We start from the raw sequence: 19,243 nt of genomic DNA on the forward strand, positions 1-19,243 counted from the left end.
GAAATGGAAAACCCAGAGAAGAAAAAAGTTTTACTTTCCTCCCCTGAAAAAGATTCCCTTTGCAAGGTTCATCTTTTAATCTGGTGAGTCTCGAAATTTTTAGTCTTTAGACTACTTAAGCAGAACAAGAGTCTCACGTATTTATTAGATTAAATAAACAAGCAAGCAAACAAAAAACACCTTTGAGGTATTTTTGCTGAATCCCTTGTGATTATTTTTAGCTCCCTTCAAAAATATTTGCTTTGATGCTTTTAAATTTTGTTTCAAATCTGCAGTGGAAAATATGTTTCAAAGGAAAAAAAGAAAAAAAAAATCACCCAATACACTGTGTGCCTTGCATTTAGACTCAGCCCACTGAACAATTGGAAGAATCTTCGCAGACACATCAGAGATCCCCGGATTCAACTTGTAAAACCATTGATCTAAAAACTACATCTTGACTTCAGAACACTTCTTTTGATCTGGAATTATCTGTTATTGACCACAGAGAGCAGCTATTGACGATTTCCTGGAACAGGGCCCTGTAGAGAGAGGTGAGCTCCAGTGAGGGAAAAAGAAATTTCCTTCTCTTTCTGAGCGGGTGCTTTGGTATAGTACAATATCTATGCTATAGTAATGTATCTATGGGCTCAACTTCTCTTTCTCCTCCTCTTTTTCCCCTTTCTTTGCCCCCTCCCCATCATCTTTTCATTTTTTTATTTATTTGCTGCTTCTGTAGTAAAACTTTTCGAAAGCCGATGTGCCGCATGATTTTTGCCTGGTACATTCCGCTAATTGGAGTTTCAGAATCATAGTTTCTTGCTCGGGTGCAGAATTTTCAAAAATGTTTAAGTGCCTAAATTATTGTAGTAGTGGCTGGCCACTGCCCATGGCTTGTAGACAGATAGCTGAGATGGTACCAGAAAAAAAAAAAAGGCTGCAGGTCTATACCCTTCACTGTACAAGAATGCAGAGTCCTACGGAGCTGTAGAAAAGAAGGGGAGCCCTCATGGAGCAGCCATGTTGCACTGAGTTGACAATACGGGCAATCGAAAGAGCAAGCCCAGGGCATAAATGGAACCAGGCCCTGGAAGCGTTCAATTAAGAATCTCTCAACAGAACTGAGCCCTGAGAATAAGATGGTTCCTTTGGTCAAATGGCTCTGTGAAAATAAAGAAGAATCTGATCCACAATGAGGGTAAGGAGTGCATCTGCCTCTCCTCTCCTCAAGCCACAGGGATCTCATTAAGGATCAGGGCATTTACACGATGGCTTCACTTTGGGCACAACCCTTAGCAGGACCACCCATGCAAAGATAATTACCAGGAATGGTGGGCCCATTACAGTACAGCCCTTTGATTCGGTCACTCCAGCATCTTGTCAGACAGATGTAAGAAAGCTGACCGACATTTACCTAAAGGGACTACATTTCAGGTTGAAGGATTTGGTTTCAGCCTCTGTCAAGCTGAGGCTTTGAAAAAACAGAATGTTTCAGGAAACCACATACCAGATTCTGTTGCTTTGGAGCTCTTGCAAATTCAAGTACATAAGGACATGTATAGACAAAATTGAGATAATTACCTTTTTTTTTTTTTGCTGGACTAGCTCAAGTAAAGAACAATACTTTTAATAGTCTATTTTACTGTCCAGTGCAGTAACCCCTATATTTTGTAACTGGCTCTGGGTGGGAGGGCAGTCTGGGAAAGGGCCTGTTTCTGCTTCTTTGAGACAGTCTGCAGGAATCTCCATAGTTAAAATAACATAAAACTTAACATATCTTGGTTCCACTATGAGTGTTTCTCTTCCATGCGCTTATGCATACGGGTAAGCATTCTAGCAAATGCCATTACAGTTCGGTAGGGAGAAATAAAAGGAGCCAAGCATTGGGCAAAAGCGATGAAGAACTAGAGCTAGAATTCACATTGAAAAAGGAGATTTCTGATAGAAAATGAGAACCAAAAAGGTCAGATGTCTGGGAGGAGGTGCGGGCCAGACGTCATCTTTGAAATAAAAAAGTACAATTCGTAGGAGAAATGTACACAAAGGGATAGACTGTGAATTGAGAGAAAAGTGACTTTAGTTGTGTTGGGGAGATTTATTCAAACTTTGGGAGGAAATTGGAAAGAACTATAAAGCTAGAGTCTGTAATTATTTCCAATACCTGCGTAGCCAGTTCTGAGGGGTGAAGTAGTCCCTAGAGCCCTTCGAGGTCTGCATTTTGCTCAGAGGGCAGCTATCTTGAGGAAAAAGATGAAGAATGGGAGTTTTATGGAGGGAGGCATAAGCCCCTCTGATGATCGCCGCAAAGGTAGGATCCAGCAATAAATTGCCTACTAGAGAGCCACCAGTTCAGTCTGCATCTGTTCCCCAAATTTGTGCTTACGGATTTGATATTCAGGTATTTTTCAGAAGAATCAGCTTGAAGCAAAAATATTGAACTCAAAACATTCTTTTTTTAAAAAATTCAAAACATTCTAAACCACAATTTGAATCTTGTTTAAAAGATGGAAGGATGAGAAGTGTGATTCTCTTGGCTTGTATAGAAATAGCCATAGCAGGTTGGGTGCAGTGGCTCATCCCTCTAATCCCAACACTTTGGGAGGCCGAGGCAGGTGGGGCATGCCTGGACAACATGGTGAAACCCTGTCTCTACTAAAAATACAAAAATTAGCCAGGTGTGATGGTGGGTGCCTACTTTGGAGGCTGAGGCAGGAGAATTGCTTGAACCCAGGAGGCGGAAGTTGCAATGAGTGGAGATCATGCCACTGCACTCTAGCCTTGGCGATAAGGACAAGACTCCATCTCAAAAAAAGAAAAAAAGAAATAGCCATACTAGACGGGATCCCAGGTGTTACGCATTTTCACTCTTCCCTTGGGTTAGCCTCCTCTCAAGTGCCTTCAGGACTTGTTCAATACCAACAATAATTGGGCTTTTAGAAAGAGGAAAAGTATGTATGTAGAATTGCCTCCTTATGTCCTGTATCTGCTTATTTCATAGTTGAATTGACTTAAAGCAGATACCTAGTCCTTGGCATTACTATGATTTAGGGACAAATTTCTCGTCCTCAACATTGTTATAAATTAGAGACATAGAGAAAAACTTGCTGGCTCAGCTCCTAGTGAAGGCATTCACTGCTGGGAACCCAAATTCCTCAAGATCATGTGTCCTGACAACTGGTTGTAGTGCACCAAGCTCAGGATCAGGAATTAAGAGACCAGATTCTGGTCTTGCATCTGCGTATAACTGCCTATGAGACTTTAATCTATGTATTGACCGCCTCAGGGGTTCCATCTTCCTATGCATCAAATGGGAAAACAAACACTTGCCTCCTCACTAGCAGGAGTTCTTGTGGATACCATGACAGGTTAAAAGTATTTGCCATAGCTGGGGAAGAGAGAATGGAGTCAGACCCTTGATGTTGTGGTAGCTAACTTTTTTACTTGATTGCTTAATTTTTGTTTTTTTTTTTTTGAGATGGAGTCTCATTCTGCCGCCCAATCTGGAGTGCAGTGGCGCAATCTCAGCTCACTGCAACCTCTGCCTCCAGGGTCTGCTTCTGTATTTCCTTAATGGTAAACAAATTCAAGTGATTCTCATGCCTCAGCTTCCTGAGTAGCTGGGACTACAGGCACATGCCACCATGCCTAGCTAATTTTTGTATAGTAGAGACAGGGTTTCACCATGTTGGCTTGGTTGGTCTTGAACTCCTGACCTCAGGTGATCTGCCCACATTGGGCTCCCAAACTGCTAGGATTACACTGAGCCCGGCCATTGCTTAGTATTTTAAATCTTCATCTTCCTTTTTCCTGGATTCCTAAATGACCTGGATATACTTTTCTTTTCTTTTTTTATGTATTTATTTATTTTCAGAGACAGGATCTCCCTCTGTCACCCAGGCTGGAGTGCAGTGGTGTGATCATCATTCACTGCAGACTTGAACTCCTGGCTCAAGTGATCCTCCCAGTCAGGTTCCTAAGTAGCTAGGACTACAGGCAGATACCACCATACCTAGCTAATTTTTAAATTCTTTGTAGAGATAGGGTCTTGCTCTGTTGCCCAGGCTGGTCTCGAATTTGAAGTGAACCTCCCACCTCAACTTCCCAAAGTGCTGGGATTACAGGTCTGAGCCACCATGCCCAGCCCCTTATTTTCTTGTAAGTTTTTATTGATATAAAATATAAAGAAAAGTGTTCATATCGATGAATTTTCCCTATGTGAACACACCCAGAAAACCAGAATCTAGATCTAGAAACAGAGCATTACCAACACCCAGAAGCCTCCTCATTCCCCCTTTAAGTCCCCTTTTCTTACCAAAGTTAGTCACTAACCTGACTTCTAACACCATAAATTAAGTTTTGTTTGTTTGGGGGCTTTATGTGTGTGTGTAGGTGTTTTTATGCATGGCTTCTTTTGCTTAATATTAGGTTTGTAAGATTCATTTATGTTGTATATGGTAATATTTTGTTTATTCTCATTATTGTATAGTATTACATGAATTAACATACCACAATTTATTTATCCATTCTCTTACTGATGGATACATGGAGTATTTGTAGTTGGGGGCTACTACTGAAATACATGAATGTATAAGTGCATTTCTATCTAGAAGTAAAATTGCTGAATCATAGGACATGTGTGTTCTGCTTTACAGATACTGTCAGTTTTCCAAAATGATCGTATCATTTTATACTCTACCAGCAATGTCTGAGATTTGTTTTTTTCTCACATCCTCATCAATAGTTGGTATTATCTGTCTTTTACATTTAGCCATTTTGATGGGTGTATAGTGGAATGCTTCTTTATTTTAATATTTTTTCCTTGAAGACTAAAGTTTAGCACCTTTTTACATATTTATTGGCCTTTTGACTATCCTGTTTTGAGAAATATCTGTTCAGGTTTTGAACCTTTTTTTCTGTTGGGTTGTCTGACATTTTTATTGACCTATAAGAGTTCTTTAAATACAGATTTGAGCCCTTTGTTGTGTACATGTTACAAATATCATCTCCCACAAGGTTATGTCAAGTCATAGTGGAGGTGAGGCAAAATAAAAAATAAAAATACTGATTCCTGTCTTTATTTTAAAATTTGATATTTTGTTCACCATAGATTTTTTTGCATTAAATTTGATTTTTTAAAATATTGATTAAATTTTTATTTCTCCTGATTACTGAGTATTTTTGTCGCCTCCTTAAAGAATTGTGTCCTTCCATGTAGAAGCACTTGGAAAAAAAAAAAAAAAGAATTGTGTCCAAGGCAAGAGCCTCACTTGCCTCACCCCAGTCCTGGCTCATACCATTCTGTGTCTTGCATTTTCATGCTCTTTACAGTGTTATTTGTTGAAAAGGAGTTTATAATCTAATGAAGTCCAATTGTTCAAGCTTTTCTTTTAAGGTTAGTACCTTTTTAAAATCTCATATAACAAATTTTATCTTACCCAGTCTTAAAGATATTCTATATCTTCTAGAACAGCAAGCACTGTCCACTTGAACTTTCTGCAATAATGGAAATATTCTATATCTGCATTGTCCAACATGTAGCCACTGAATGGCTATTGAGCACTTGAAATAGCACTAGCCACATATGGCTACTGAGCAACTGAAATAGTACATATGGTCTACGGCCATACCACCCTGAATATTTTACAGATATTATCAGTTTTTCCAAAATGATTGTATCAATCTTGTCTGAAATAATACATATGATGAAATGAATTTTAAATTTGATTTACTTTTAATTAATTTACATTAATTGTGGTGAGTGGCAGTGTAATTCTGGCAATGTTGTTCCATCTGGAATTGATTTTCAGGTATGATATGAGGTCAAGTTTTCCTTTTATTTTTTCTGTATGGATATTCAATCAACCCAGCATCATGTACTGAAAAGACTAGTAATTTCCCACTTTTGTTATTAATCAATCGCCTATCTAATATGTGTGTGTTGTTCTGGAATCTCCATTCTTTTCCATTTGTCTATTAACCTATCTTTCTGCCACTTACACCCTGTTTCCATTAGTGTAACTTTGCAGTAAGTTTTGATATATGGTAGAATAAGTCTTTCATGTCTCTAGTCTTCCCCAAGATTGTCTTGGCTATTCTTGAACTTCTGTATTTCCACATAAACTTTAGGATAACTTTACAAATTCCACCAAAAAAAAAAAATCCCTGCTGGAATTTTTATTGGGATTATATTAAGTATGTACATCAATTAATATAAAAGCCTTTACAATATTAAATTTTCTAATCTATGAATATGGATGTTATTAAATTTAATAAGTCATTAAAATTTTTTGATAATGTTTTATAGTTTTCTATGTAGAAACCTGGCATATTATTCATTGGATTTATTCCTAATTATTTTCTATTTCTTTTATAAGTGTCATATATGTGTATATATAGTATACACATATATAGTATAAATAAAATAAATAAAAATATTTATATATTTTATCTATAAATATTAAAAAATTATATAAAAAAATATATATATTTTGAGGCACAGTTTCACTCTGTAACCCAGGCTGGAGTGCAGTGGCATGAATTTGGCACACTGCAGCCTCTGTCTCCTGGGTTCAAGTGATTCTCATGTCTCAGCCTCCCAAGTAGCTGGGATTACAGGCACATGCCATGATGCCTGGCTACTCCTTGCATTATTAGTAGAGACGAGGTTTCGCCATGTTGGCCAGGCTGGTCTCAAACTGCTAACTTCAAGTGATCCACCCACCTCGGCCTCAAAGTGCTGGGATTACAGGCATGAGCCAATGCACCCAGCCTTATAAGTGGCATATTATATTTTATTTATTTATTTATTGAGATGGAGTTTTGCTCTTTTTGCCCAGGCTGCAGTGTAAGGGCGCGATCTTGACTCACTGCAACCTCTGCATCCTGAGTTCAAGCAATTCTCCTGCTTCAGCTTTCCAAGTAGCTGGGATTACAGGTGCTTGCCACCACGCCCAGCTAATTTTTTGTATTTTTTGTAGAGACAGGGTTTTCCCATGTTGGCCAGGCTGGTCTCGAACTCCTGACCTCAGGTGATCCACCTGCCTCGGCCTCCCAAAGTGCTGGGATTACAGGCATGAGCCACTACGCCCAGCCATAAGTGGCATATTTTAATGTCTGTTTTTAGTTGTTTGATACTGGTATATTGACAATAATAATTAAAATTGTGTGTTTACCTTGCATAGAGCAACTCTACTCAATTAACTTAATAATTCTTATAGTTTATCTATAGATTCACAATCATGTAATGTGTATAGTAATTTCTTTCAGATAGTTGTTTTTTAAATTCTTTTTTTTTTTGGACGGAAGTTCACTCTTGTTGCCCAGGGTGGAGTGCAATGGCATAATCTCAGCTCACTGCAACCAGGTTCAAGTGATTCTTTTGCCTCAACCTCCCAAGTAGCTAGGATTACACACATATGCCACCATGCCTGGCTAATTTTGTATTTTTAGTAGAGGCTGGGTTTCTCCATGTTTGTCAGGCTGGTCTCGAACTTCCGACCTCAAGTGATCTGCCTGCCTCGGCCTTCTAAAGTGCAGGAATTACAGGCGTGAGCCACCGTGCCTGGCCCATTTTCTTTACTTATTGGACTGGTTAGAACCTTAAGAACAATGCTGAATAAAAATGAAAATAGCCTTACAGTATTTTTTCTGTAGCTATATACACATGTGTATAAATAAAATAAAATGTATTTATATATTTTACATATAAATATTTAAATTTTATGTTAAAAATAAATATATTTTTGAGAGACACAGTTTCACGCTGTCACCCAGGCCGGAGTGCAGTGGCATCATTTTGGCACACTGCAACCTCTGTCTCCTGAGTTCAAGTGATTCTCATGCCTCAGCCTCCCAAGTAGCTGGGAACTAATATCCTTATCTTAGTTCTGATAGAAAGAAAGCACTCAGTAATTTTAATTAAATATGATGTTTGCTGAAGTTTACTTTTTGTAGTTACTATTTATCAGATTGAGGAATTTTTCTTGTAGTCCTAGTTTGATATAATGTTAAACATTAACAGATGGTGAATTTTTGAAATGCATTTTTCTCATCAATTAAAATTAGCCTGTGATTTTTATACTTTATTCATTTTATTTTTTGTTTTCTATTTTTATGGATAGATAATAGTTGTACAATATATGGGGTAGATGTGATACTTTGATACAAGCATGCAATGCGTAATGATTAAATCAGGATAATTGGAATATCCATTACTTCAAGCATTTATTATTTATTTGTGTTGGGAACATTCCAGATCTACTCTTCTAGTTATTTTGAAATATACAATAAATTATACTTAATTATACTCACCCTATTGTGCTACCAAGCACAAGATCTTATTTCTTCTATTCTAATTGTATTTTGTTTTGTGTTGCTTTTTGAGACAGAATATTGCTCTGTTGCCCAGGCTGGAATGCAGTGGAGCCATCTCATCTCATTGCAGCCTCTGCCTCCCAGGTTTAAGTGATTCTCTTGCCTCAGACTCCCGAGTCGCTGGGGATTACAGGCGTCTGCTACTATACCAAGCTAATTTTTTTTTGTATTTTTAGTAGAGATGGGGTATCACCATGTTGGCTAGACTGGTCTCAAACTCCTGGCCTCAAGTGATCTGCCTGCCTCAGCCTCCCAAAGTGCTGGAATTACAGGCGTAAGCCACCACGCCCAGCCTCTAATTGCATTTTTGTATTCATTAACCAACTCTACTCTATTTCTTCCTCCCTACCACCCTTCTCACCTTCTCAAAAACACCATTCCATTTACTACCTTCATATCAATTTTTTTAACTCCACGAGTGAGAACTTGTGACATTTGTGTTTCTGTGTTTGTCTTATCTAACTTAACAGTGACCTCCAGTACCATCCATCTTGTTGCAAATGACAGAATTTCCTTCTTTTTAATGGCAGAATAATATTCCACTGTGTACATATACCACGTTTTAAAAAATTCATTTATTTGTTGATGGACACTTAGGTTGATTTCATATCTTGGCTATTATGAATAGGGCTGCAATAAACATGGGAGTACAGATATGTTTTTGATATACTGAATTCCTTTCTTGGATCTATACCTAGCAGTGAGATTGCTGGATCATATGGTAGTTCCATTTTTAGTTTTTTGAGGAATCTCTATATTGTTTTCCATAGTGATTGTACTAATTTATATTCACATTAACAATATACAAGCATCCCCCTTTCTCTGCATCCTTATCAGCATTTTAAATTTTTTTAAACTTATTTTCCTTCTTCCCAAACATTACTGCTGATATTTTCTGTCTTTTTTGCTGATAGCCATTTTAACTGGAGATGACATGAAATCTCACTGGGGTTTTGATTTGCATTTCCCTGATGATTAGTGATATTGACTATTTATTCATATACCTGTTGGCCCTTTGTATGCCTTCTTTTGAGAAATGCCTACTCAGATATTTTGTTCGTTTTTAAATTGGATTATTTATTTATTTATTTATTTTTACTAGTGAGTTGAGTTCCTTATATATTCTGGTTATCAATCCCTTGTCAGTTGACTAGTGTGCAAATAGTTTTTTCCCATTCTGTAGGTTATCTCTTCACTTTATTGATTGTTTCCTTTGCTGTGCAGGTTTTTGCTTTGATATGATCCCATTTGTCCATTTTTGCTTTGGTTGTCTGTGCTTTTGAGTTCTTACTCAAGAAATCTTTGTCCAGACCAATATCCTCAAGCATTTCCACAATGTTTTCTTCTACTGGTTTCATAGTTTCAGGTCTTACACCTAAATTGTTAATCTATTTTGATTTGATTTTTGTATATAGTGGGAAATGGGGGTGTGGTTTCATTCTTCTTCATATGGATATCCAGTTTTTCCAGCACCATTTATTGAAGAAACTGTCCTTCCCCTAGTGTATGTTCTTGGCACCTTTATCAATAACGAGTTGACTGTAAATATATAGATTTGTTTCTGGATTTTCTTTTTTTTTTCTTGCTTTCTTTTCTTCTAAGTGTTTTTTCTTTTCTTTTTTTGTATCATCCAGCCTAAAATGTCATGTTTCTGGGTTTTCTATTCTGTTGCATTGGTCTGTATATCTATTTTTATGCCAGTGCCATGCTGTTTGGGTTACTAGAGCTTTGTAGTATAATTTGAAATCAGGTAATGTGATGCCTACAGCTTTTTTCTTTTTTTTTTTCTTTCTTTTTTTTTTTTTTAAAGATGGGGTTTCACTATGACGGCCAGGCTGGTTTTGAACTCCTGACCTCAGGTGATCCACTCACCTCAGCCTCCCAAAGTGCTAGGATTACAGGCATGAGCCACTGCACCCAGCTACCTACAGCTTTTTTCTATTTGCTCAGGATTGCTTTGGCTATTCTGAGTTTTTTGTGGTTCCATATGAATTTTAGGACTTTTTTTTCTATTTTTGTGAAGAATGTCATTGGTATTTTTGTTTGTTTGTTTTGTTTTGTTTTTGAGACAAGGTCTCCGTCTGTCACCCAGGCTGGAGAGCAGTGGTGTGATCATGGCTCACTGAGGCCTCTACTTCCAGGGCCCAATTAATCCTGCCTCAGCCTCCTGAGTAGCTGGGACTACAGGTGTGCACCACTATGCCTGGCTAATTTTTCTATTTTTCATAGAGATAGGGTTTTACTATGTGCCTAGGCTGACTCAAACTCCTGGGCTCACGTTATCCTCCCATCTTGGCCTCCTGAAGTGATGGTATTATATGCGTGAGCCATACACAGCACCTGGCCTTCATTGGTGTGTAGATAAGGACTGCACTGAATCTGTAAATCACTTTAAGTAGTATGGACATTTAAACAATATTGATTCTTCCAATCTATGAACATGAGATAGCTTTCCATTTTTTGCTGTCCTCTTCAATGTCTTGAATCAATGTTTTATAGTTTTCATTGTAGAGATCTTTCATTTCTTTGGTGGTTTATTTCTAAGTGTTTTTTCTGTAGCTATTGTAAAAGAGATTGCTTTGTTTTCTTTCTCAAATTGTTCACTGTTGAAATATAGAAATGCTATAATACTAATTTGTATGTTGATTGTATATCCTGTTACTTTACTCAATTTGCCTATCAATTCCAATAGTGTTTTGGTGGAGTCTTTGGCCCTTTCTAAACATAAGATCATATTGTCTGCAACCAAGGACAATTTGGACAGTTTCCTTTTCAATTTGGACGCCCTTTGTTTCTTTCTTTTGTATAATTGCTCTGGCTAGGACTTGTAGTACTGATGGCAGCAGTGGCCCATCTGGAGCGGCTGCTGCCATCACTCCAGCTGCATACTCCGCAGAGTCAGCGGGAGCTGGCAACAAGTGGGAGCCCTACCCCTTCCAAGTTGGTGGGGTGAGAGCTCCCTGGGTGCAGTTGCAGCTGCCCAAGTCATGGCTGCAGATTCAAGCCTCCCACTCCACAGAGCAGGCAGGAGGCCTGCTCTGATGGATGCATCTAGAGCTCCCCAAGTTGTGGCTGTGGACCTGGGCCTCCCTGTGTTCTTGGAGGGTCCAGGAGCAGGCAGAAACCCCACCCTCCCAGGTGCAGCTGCAGCTGCCCAAGCCACAGCTGCAGAGCCAGTCATCTCTACATTCTCAGCAGCTTGGGAAGGTCCCCCTGACCCCTCAGGCTCAGAGGAGTCTTCTTCTACTCCCTGGCCTCTCCCTGCTCCCAGCACCCACTCTGATCTTGGAGCAAGGTTGGGGCTGAGTCCAGGCACTGTTGCAACCCAGCCAGGTGTGTGCATGCTTGGAGCAGTGCTGATATGACAGTTCCCTGCTGCCTTGGGCCCCTCTGGATTTTGGGCACCAATGAGAATGGGAGGGAAGCTGAGAAGGGGCCGAGGACAGCTTGGTACTGGCCTGCAGATGGCCCTTGGCAGGACAGCCTGGGTGCCATGGACAGCAGTGGGAGGCAGATAGGCTCCTGGGCAGAAGGGAGGGCCTGAAGGCTGGGAGCCAGGTTGCCAGTCCCACAGACCAGAGTGGGAAATAGTGTTGCCTTTTCCTGGCCCACCCATGGCTGCCCATGGACCAATTGGTGTGTACTTCCTCTCTTTTGAGGCCCATAAAAGCCCCCACTTCAGCCAGAGTTGAGCAGATGTCAGGACAACCAGCTGCAGAGAGGAACTGTGCACTCCAGGGCCTCCTCTCTGCTGAGAGCAGCAGATGTCAGAATGACCAGCTGCAGAGAGAAACTACCCACTCTAGGGCCTCCTCTCTGCTGACAGTTGCAGAGATGACAGGATGATCTGCTTACAGAGAGGAGCACCCCACTCCAGGGCCTCCACTGAGCTATTTTGTTCTCAGTAAAGCACCTCTTCACCTTGCTCAACTTGTCTGTATATCTCATTCTTCCTGGGTGCAGAACAAGAACTTGGGACCTACCAAATTGTGGGACTGAAAGAGGTGTAACACAAACAGGGCTGAAACACACCCCTTGCTCACCACATTGAGGGTGAAGAGAAGGAAAGAAGAGCTGTGGCCCTTTGGGGAACCCAGACCTGGGAGCTCCCTGATCCAGGGCTCCCTCTTTGGGGCCCTGTGACTCCTGGAGTCTCCAAGCTTCTGGGAGCCACCACATTCCCCAGCGGCAGGTGTGGAAGCTGCTTGTGATCCACCTGGTCCTGCTGCAACCTTGCAGAGAGTCGGCACCCACGTCAGCACCTGGAGCTGCTCACCCCATGGTAGCAGCTGGCATGCTTGACTGTGCGCAGTGGCCAGACCCCCATGCTTCCTCACTCACAAACCTGCCACCACTCCACGCCTGGCCTGCCCTTGACAGGCATGCGATCTAGGCCAGTAGTGTGAGCCGAGCACAGCCTACCAGGCCAAGTGGGCAGAACAAACCCAGCAGGCCTGAGCAAAACTTGGGCAAAGGTGCCACCAGCCACAGAGGTTTCCAGCCAGAAAAGTGACATCCCAAGGATCCTGCAATAGCACTAGCTTGAATAAAAATGGTGAAAGCAGTCATTCTTGTCTTGTTCCAGATCTTAAACAAAAGGTTTCAGTTTTTCCCCATTTAGTATATTGTTAGCTGTAGGAAGCTTATTCATTTTATGATGAAACACAGTGATTGATTTTTTGAATGGTAACTTTTTAATCTTGTATTCCTGGAATAAACCCAATTTGGTCACAGAGTATTAGTCTTTTTATATATTGCTAGTTTGGGTATGCTAATATTTTTGTTAGGATTTTTACATTTATATTAATTACAGAATTTGACAGGTAATTTTTCTCTTGTAATTTTTTTTTTTTTTAAGAGATAGGTCTTGCTCTGTCACCCAGGCTGGAGTATAGTGGCTTAGTGACTTGATTATAGCTTACAGCAACCTTGAAATCCTGAATTTAAGCAGTCCTGCTGCCTCTGCGTCCCAGGTACCTAGGACTACAGGAGCATACCACCATGCCTGGCTAGACTTTTATTTAGTGTTATACAGAGATAAGGTCTCTCTATTGTTGCCAAGGCTGATTTCAAACTCCTGACCTCAAATGATCCTCTCAGTTGGGCCTTCCTCAAATGATCTGCCCACCTCAGCCTCCCAAAGTGCCAGAATTATAGGGAGGAGCCATAGCTCTCAGCCTCTCCTGTAATGTTCATATATATATATATATATATATATATATATATATATATATATGCACGCATTTATTTCATTTATTTATTTATTGCACTTTAGGTTCTGGGGTACATGTGCAGATCATGCAGGATTGTTGCATAGGTACATACATGGCAATGTGGTTTGCTGCCTCCCTCCCCCATCACCTATATCTGGCCATGTTATCCCTCCCCAACCTCCCTACCCCCGGCTGTCCCTCCCCTATGCCCCCCAACAGACCCCAGTGTGTGATACTCCCCTCCCTGTGTCCATGTGTTCTCATTGTTCAATACCCACCTGTGAGTGAGAATATGTGGTGTTTGATTTTCTGGTCTTGTGTCAGTTTGCTGAGAATGATGGTTTCCAGATTCATCCATGTCCCTACAAAGGACATGAACTCATTGTTTTTTTATGGCTGCATAGTATTCCATGGTGTATGTGTGCCACATTTTCCTTGTCCAGTCTATCATCGATGGGCATTTGGGTTGGTTCCAGGTCTTTACTATTGTAAACAGTGCCACAATGAACATACCTGTGCATGTGTCTTTATAATAGAATGATTTATAATACTTTGGATATATACCCAGTAGTGGGATTGCTTGGTCAAATGGAATTTCTATTTCTAGGTCTTTGAGGAATTGCCACACTGTCTTCCACAATGGTTGAACTAATTTATACTCCCACCAACAGTGTAAGAGTGTTCCTATTTCTCCACATCCTCTCCAGCATCTGTTGTCTCCAGATTTTTTAATGATTGCCATTCTAGCTGGCATGAGATGGTATCTCAATGTGGTTTTGATTTGCATTTCTCTAATTATGCTTTGCTATAAAAGTCATGTTGGTTTCATAAAATGAGTTGGAAATTCTTCTGTCTTTTTTTAGTTCTCAAGAAGAGTTTAAATGAGATTGGTATTGTTTTCTCTTTGAATGTTTAGATCAGTCTACTGATGAACAACATCCAAGGCTATCACTTTCTTGGTATAGAAGTTTTTGTTGTTGTTGTTTGGTTTTTTGTTTGTTTTTTGAGACGGAGTCTCACTCTGTCACCCAGGCTAGAGCGCAGTGGCGTGATCTCGGGTCATTGCAACCTCCACCTCCCGGGTTCAAATGATTCTCCTGCCTCAGCCTCCTGAGTAGCTGGGATTACAGGCATGCACCATCATGCCTGGCTAATTTTTGAAATTTTAGTGGAGACAGAGATTCACCATGTCGGTCAGGCTGGTCTCTGAGCTCAAGTGATCTGCCCACCTCAGTCTCCCAAAGTGTTGTGACTGTAGGCATGAGCCACCATGCCAAGCCTAGAAGTTTTAAATTATTGATTCAGGCCAGGTGCAGTGGCTCATGCCTATAATACAAACACTTTGGGAGGTTGAGGCAGGAGGATTGCTTGAGACTGGGAATTTGCTTGAGTTCAGGAGTTCAAGACCAACCTAGGCAATATGGTGAAACCCCATCTCTACAAAAAAATACAAAAATTAGCTAAGCATGCACCTGTAGTCCCAGCTACTTGGGAGGCTGAGGTGGGAGAATCACTTGAGTCTGGGAGGTTGAGTCTGCAGCGAGCTGAGATCACACCACTGCATTCCAGCTTAGGTAACAGAGTGAGATCCTGTCGAAACATTTTTTTTAATTAAAAAAAAATTACTGATTTGATTTCTTTCAGACAAGGATTATTCAGATTTTCTCTCTTTTCTTATGTCAGTTTAGGTAGTTTGCATTTTTCCAGGCATTCATTCATTTCATCTAAATTTTCAAGTTCTCAAAAAATATATTCAAAATATTCTATTATCGTTGTCATATCTACATATTGTGACTTTTAAATTTTGTTATTGATTTCTATTTTATTTTCACTGTGTTTAGAACATATTTTGTTTGTTCTCAAACATAATTTCTGTCCTCTGTAATGTGTTTAAACTTGCTGTATGGCCTAGTACATGTTCTATTTTGGTTCTATACACACTTTAAAGAATATATATTCTTCCCTAACTAAGTTTACACAAAACAAAATTTTAAAAAAAGACTACATATTCTGCAGTTGGTGAGTAGCATTCAATTAACTCAGTAGGGTCAAGTTTGTAAATCATATTGCTTAAGTCTTTTACAACATTAAATATTTTTGTCTCTTTATTACTGTGGGAGGAATATTAAAATCCCACATTTTAAGAAGTGGAATTGTCTGTTTTTCTTGTAGTTCTGTTCATTTATGCTTTATATATTTTCAGACTATGTTATTAGCTACAAATACATTTGGAATTGTTATATCTTCCTGTTGAGCTGATTTTTTTTTGAGATGTCTCTGCCGCCCAGTCTGGAGTGCAGTGGCACAATATCTGCTCTCTGCAACCTCCGCCTCCCAGGTTCAAGAGATTCTCCTGCTTCAGCCTCCCAAGTAGCCAGAATTACAGGCATATGCCACCACATCCAACTAATTTTTGTATTTTTTTGTGGAGCTGGGGTTTCACTATGTTGGTCAGGCTGGTCTCAAACTCCTGACCTCAAGTGATCCACCTGCCTTGGCCTCCCAAAATGCTGGGATTACAGGTGTGAGCCACCACTCCCAGCTGTGATTTTTTTTTTTTAATCATTATGAAGAATCCTCTTTATCTATAGTAATGCTTCTTTCCTCAAAGTTTACTTTGATATTTGTTAATCAGTTTTCTTTTGGTTTTTCTTTTTAGGTCATATCTTTTTCCATTCTTTTACCTAAAATTATCTAAATCCCATAGTTAAGGTATATCTTTTGTAAGCAGCATAGAATTGGATTTTGTTATCCAGTCTGTGGTAGTCATAATAATAGCCCCCCTCCAAGATGTATTAGTCAAAGTTCTCCAAAGAAATAGAGAGAGAGAGAGATTAATTATTAATTATAATGGATTGGCTCATATGATTATGAAGGCTGGTAAGTTCAAAATCTGCGAACTGATGTCCTAGTTTGAGTCTGAAGTCCAGAAGCTGCCATAGAAGCAGCAAGAGCTGATGTTCCAGTTTGAAGGTCATTAATCAGGAGAATTATCTTTTACTTGAGGGATGATCAGTCTTTTATTCCATTCAGTCCTTAAACTAATTATGTGAGGCGTGTCCACATTTCAAAAGGCAATCTGCTTTATTCAGTCTAGTGACCAAAATATTAATCTCATCCAGAACATCCTCACAGAAACACCTATAGTAATGTCTGACCAAATATATGGGTACCTCATGGCCTAGTCAAATTGATACATAAAATTAACCATCACAGATGTCTATGTTCTATCCCTAGAAACTGTTAATATGTTATATAATATGGCAAAAGGGACTACACAGATGTGATTAAGGATCTTGAGATAGGGAGATTATGCTGGATTATCTGAGTGGGCCCAATATAATCACAAGTGTCCTTATAAGTGAAAGAGGGAGGCAGGACAGTCAGAGCCAGGGAGAGATTTAAAGATGCTATACTGCTGACTTTGAAGATGGAAAGATCTATGAGGCAAGGAATGCAGATGGCCTCTAGAAGCTGAAAGAGGCAGAGAACAGATTCTCCCCTAGAGGCTCCAGAAAGAATGTAGCCTTGCCAACATCTTGATTTTAGCCTATGAAACCTATTTTGGACTTCTGACCTCCAGAACTGGAAGATAATAAATTTGTGTTATTTTAAGCAACGAAATTTGTGATACTTTGTTGTAGTAGTAATAGGAAACTAATACACAGTCTGACACTCTTTCATTGTAGACCATTTACAGTAATGTAATTATTTATTTGAACTTAAATATATCATTTTAATATTTGTTTTTATTTGTTCCTTATGTTTCATTTCCTTTCCTTTTTTGTATATTTTAGAATAATTTTATAATTATTTTATTTACTCTATTAGTTTATTAGTTATACACTATTTTATTCTGTTTTAAACTGGATGCCCTGGAGGCCAGGTGCAGTGACTCATGCCTGTAATCCTAGCACTTTGGAAGGCTGAGGGAGATGGATCACTTGAGCTCAGGAGTTTGAGACCAGCCTGGCAAACATGGTGAAATACCATCTCTACAAAAAATTAGCCAGGCATGGTGGCACGTGCCTGTAGTCCCAGCTACTCAGGAGGCTGAGGTGGTAGGATCACTTCAGCCTGGGAGGCGAAGGTTGCAGTGAGCTTAGGTCACACCACTGCACTCCAGCCTGGGTGACGGAGTGAGACCCCATCTCAAAAAAAAAAGAGATGATCCTTTAAAATGGGTGCCCTGGAAATCACATCATGAATCAAATAGAAACTTTTACTATTTCCCAGGCAATGCAAGGACCTTAAAACGCTTTAAGTTCAATACCATCCAACACACACACACACACACACACACACACACACACACATTCTCTCTCTTTCCCTCTCTCTCTCACACACACACACACACACACATACATTCTCTCTCTTTCCCTCTCTCTCTCTCTCTCTCTCACTCTCTCTGTGTGTTCTTATTGCCATATTTTTTTATTTTGAGACAGAGTCTTACTTTGTTGCCCAGACTGGAGTGCAGTGGCACAATCTCGGGTCACTGCAACTTCTGCCTTCTGGGTTCAAGTGATTCTCCTGCCTCAGCTTCCTGAGTAGCTGGGACTACAGGCCCATGCCACCATAACCAGCTAATTTTTGTATTCTTAGTGGAAACAGGGTTTCACCATGTTGGCCAGGCTGGTCTCAAACTCCTGACCTCAGATGATCTACCTGCCTTGGCCTCCCAAAGTGCTGGGATTACAGATGTGAGCCACCACACCTAGCTTCATTGCCATATACTTTAATTTTATATATTTTTAAAATTCTACAAAATGTTGTTGTTATTGTTGTCAGTGCTGTTGTTTTATACAATCAGCATTCATTAAGATTTACCCACTATTGTTAACTTAATGTTGTTCTACATTTCTTCTTTAAGTTTTGTGCTTCCATTGAGATCATTTTCTTTCTGCCAGAAAAATATCATTTAGCATGTCTTTTAATATAGGTCTATGGGTGACAAATTTTTTTCAGGTATTATTTGTCTGAAATTGTCTTTATTTCCACCTTCATTTATGAAAAAAATGTTTTTGCTGAATGTAGAACCCTAACTTAGCAGTTATTTTCTTTCATTTTTAAGATATTATTCCATTGTTTTCTGACTTATGTTGTTTCCTTTGAGAAATTAGCAGTCTTACCTTTTAATAGTTTGCAAGTAAACTGACTTTTTTTCTTGTGCTACTTCTAAGATTTTTCTCTGGGTCTTTGGCTTTTTATAGATTTACAATCATATGCGTAGGTGTACAATTTATCCTGCTTGGGCTTTGTGGCATTTCTTGAATTTGTAACCAGATAAAGATATCAAGTGTATAAAACTTTGGTACATTCTTAGTAATTATATTCTCAAATATTGCTTGTATCCCATTTTCTTTTTCTTATCCTTCTAAGATTATAACTGCTCACTATGTCCCATATGACTTCTACATTCTTTTCTGTATTTTTCATCATTTTGTAATTCCATGTTTTAGTCTGTATATTTTCTTCTGAATTTTCTTTCATTTCACCAATTCTGCATTAAGCTGAGTCTAATCTATTGTTAAACTCATCTAATAGATTATTCTTTAAACTTTTATTTGTAAATAATTTCAAAACTTAAAAGTTGCAAGACTAGTAAGAAAAATTGCAAGAATTCCCATACACCCAATCTCTGTTAATATTTTGTCTCCTTTTGCTTTATTATTTTG

At 39.3% G+C, this 19,243-nt stretch overlaps 1 protein-coding gene across 5 annotated transcripts in view; it reads left to right on the forward strand.

Moving 5' to 3' along the window:
- ASIP (agouti signaling protein) overlaps nt 1-19,243 on the forward strand; it is a 149,633-nt gene that overhangs the window by 63,143 nt on the left and 67,247 nt on the right. Inside the window, exon 6 of one of the 5 annotated variants that reach the window (XM_012455164.2) lies at nt 345-533. The exons of the other annotated variants lie outside the window; for them this stretch is intronic. The gene's annotated coding sequence lies outside the window, so the exon portion shown is untranslated. The remainder of the gene's footprint in view (nt 1-344; nt 534-19,243) is intronic. 5 annotated transcript variants of the gene reach the window in all.

Source organism: Aotus nancymaae, unplaced genomic scaffold (genome assembly GCF_030222135.1).
Source record: "Aotus nancymaae isolate 86718 unplaced genomic scaffold, 86718_ANA_hifiasm-v0.15.2.pri h1tg000029l, whole genome shotgun sequence".
NCBI lineage: Eukaryota > Metazoa > Chordata > Mammalia > Primates > Aotidae > Aotus > Aotus nancymaae.